The sequence below is a fragment of the Triticum dicoccoides genome, chromosome 5A (assembly GCF_002162155.2).
Source record: "Triticum dicoccoides isolate Atlit2015 ecotype Zavitan chromosome 5A, WEW_v2.0, whole genome shotgun sequence".
Lineage (NCBI taxonomy): Eukaryota > Viridiplantae > Streptophyta > Magnoliopsida > Poales > Poaceae > Triticum > Triticum dicoccoides.
The window spans coordinates 509338374-509341582 of NC_041388.1; positions in this window are offsets into that span (position 1 = coordinate 509338374).

Below are 3209 nucleotides of genomic sequence, written 5' to 3' on the forward strand. Positions count from 1 at the left end.
GGGCTCCGGAAACCCAAGGGAAAAAGGCTAGGTTGTTAGTCAAATGTAAACCAAGGTTGGGCCTTGCTGGAGGAGTTTTATTCAAAGCGAACTACCAAGAGGTTCCCATAACACCCAACCGCGTAAGGAACACAATATCAAGGAACATAAGACCGGTATGACGGAAACTAGGGTGGCAAGAGTGGAACAAAACACCAGGCATAAGGCCGAGCCTTACACCCTTACCAAGTATATAGATGCATTAATTAAAATAAGAGATATTGTGATATCCCAACATATCCATGTCCCAACATGGAACAATCTTCAACTTCACCTGCAACTAGCAACGCTAGAAGAGGGGCTGAGCAAAAGCGGGAACTTAGCCAAACAACGGTTTGCTAGGAAGGAGGGTTAGAGGCTTGACATGGCAATATGGGAGGCATGATATAACAAGTGGTAGGTAGCGCGACATGGCGATAGTGCGAACAACTAGCAAGCAAATATACAAGTGATTTCGAGGGTATGGTCATCTTGCCTGAGATCCTGCAAGGAAGAAGAACGAGTCCATGAAGAAGACAAATGAACGAAGTCGAACGAATCCTCACAAACGCGACGTTATCGGAACTAACCCGAAGAAGCAACACCGAAAAGAAGCAAACAACATGGTAAACAACCATCACATAAACATGGCATGATGCACAACCAAGTATGATGCATGTCCGGTTTATGAGGCATGGCATGGCAAAGTGCACAAACAAAACTACAAATTAAGTGGAGCTCAATATGCAACACGTTGCATATTGACGTAACTCCACATCAAATATTTAGTTCTCTCTCGTTTAGGTACCCAACAATATTAAATGTTGGTTAGCATGGCAAGGGGTGAAGCATAATAAAACTACTTAACTAGGCAAGTTTAAATGAGGCCGGAACAACAAACAACAAGTCCGGAAAATCATCATGTGCATATTTTAGTTCTGCTACAGTTCTGCCGTAAACCATATTTTAGAGTTATTAAACATGCAAAGTGATGCCACCATGTTAAGCTAGGCATTATTCCACCGCATTTACGTATAAAGTTTATTAAATTTGGAGCTACGGTTATTTAGTTATGAATTAAAGTATTTTAGCATGGCATAGGAGCAAATTAATGCAAACAACAGTTAAACATTTTAAACATAGATGAAAGTTGCAAATTAGGAAATTAGACAAAATTCTAAGCAAGTTACATATATAATTTATTTAGATCCGATGCACGGTTGTGGAGTTATTATATGTATGAACATGAGGGACCTATCTGTAAAACTGCAGCTCCCTGGATAAATACACAAATTCGTTCAGAGAAAAAAAACATGGGCCGAAACTGGCTGGACCCATAGTGCACAAGAGAGGGCTGGGGCTGCTCACCCACCTGGGCCAGGCCCAGTTCGGATCTTGGGCCCGCGGAGGCAGAGGGAGCTGGGCCACACGTTGCCCCACAATCCATGCTGCTGGACCGAACAAGGAGGGTGGCATGGTCAACGAAGGCAGGAACCGATCGAGCTAGGTGCTTGCTGCTGCTGTTCGATGCAGGGAACCAGAGGACACAACGGCGGCCTGGCGCGGCTGGAACTCTGACGACGCAGATGCGGACGATGATGAGACAAAGGGAGGTCGGGCACGACAGATGGGTGGCGGAGGTCACCGGATCTGGACGAAGACGACTGATCCGGTCATAGGCAGAGATGAGGCATCCGGGTCTTGCGGTTGGCAGCGCGGATCCAGGTTCCAAGTGGCGGCGGGGCTTCCTGAGAGAGAGATGTGAGAAAGAGCGAGAGGTAGAGAAGGGAGTAAGGAGGAAGGGAAGGGGGACGAACCTCCGGCTTGGTTGGTCGACTCGTCGGGCGGTGGCTGGCTACTCCGGCGAGACGGAGGTGGCGGCGCGAGAGGAGGGCTGCGTGGACGGTGAGAGGTCCTGGAGAAGGACGGCTCAGGGAGGAGACGAGGAGGGCGCCTGGTGGTGCTGGCCTTGGTCGCCAACGGAGGGGTTGGCGAGGACGAGCCTGATGCTCGGGAGGTTGAAGACGCACGAGATCGAGGCTGATGGGTGGAACTGCGGGGCTACAGGAGGCTCTCTGGGCCGTCGGATCTAAGATCTGGCGGTCCAGATCGAGTGCGGGTTGGCTGGTGGATTTGGCCAAGTGGATCTTAGAGGGATGGTGGTTGGCTCGGCGCTGAAACCAAGGGAGAGAGTGGCGGCGGCATGGGGATTTGGTGGAGATTGGACAGGCTAGGCTAGGGTTGGACTGTTATTTATATCAGATTAATTTAGGTTAGGGGCTACCTCGTCCCTCCGATCGTAATCGTACGATTGTGAATGAATAGCTAGGGAGTCCAAATGAGAAACCAATGATGATTTAGGGATGTTTGGGGATGAATTGGATCCATCGGTAACGACAACCCGGGTCGGGTCCGAGACAACTTTCGGATGCATGCGTGAGGATGGCCGCGGGCTGACGAGAGAGGTTAGGTTGGGCCTAGCGGTAGGTAGTGGACTATGTAGACGGTCTAGGGAGGAAAGAAAGCAAAAGCCCGGCAACAGTTTTCGGAGACCGAAAACGTCCGACATTTTGACCGACTATATGTCGCTATAGTTATCCGTTGGGGCGTCAAACGGGCTCCAAAAGCGATGAAACTTGGCAGACGGCCTACCTACAACATAACAACACCGGATGCCAACTTTCAATCCATGCCGAGAACATTTTTCAGTCACTTATAAAATAATATTTCGGACGTGCCGCGGGCGCGTGCAAGTGTATTTGGGCTCAGAACGGACAACGGAAAGAACGGGAAGACCGGGACGGATGCAAGTTTTGAAAACATGATGATGCAATGCATATGATGGCATGCCAAGATGCAACACGCAAGCGATTGACATGGCAAAGACATCGAATAACTAGAAGACACCTGGCACATCGATCTCGGGGCGTCACAGCCCATCAGTCCGGCTCACAACACACGGCCGGACTCTCGAGGACCCCTTAGTCAAGGACTCCCTCAATGGCAAAGAGCTGTGACCTAACTAAAAAGCGGCCAGCGCCCCGCTCCACCACTCTCTCTGTCCACTCTCTTCCCCCTGCCCGAGCCGCCGCCGCCCCGCGCCACCCTCGTCGCCGGCCGCCCCGCCCCCGTCTCGAGCCGCCGCCGCCCGGCAGCGTCGCCCCGCCCACCCGGCCGCATCGCCCGCCCAG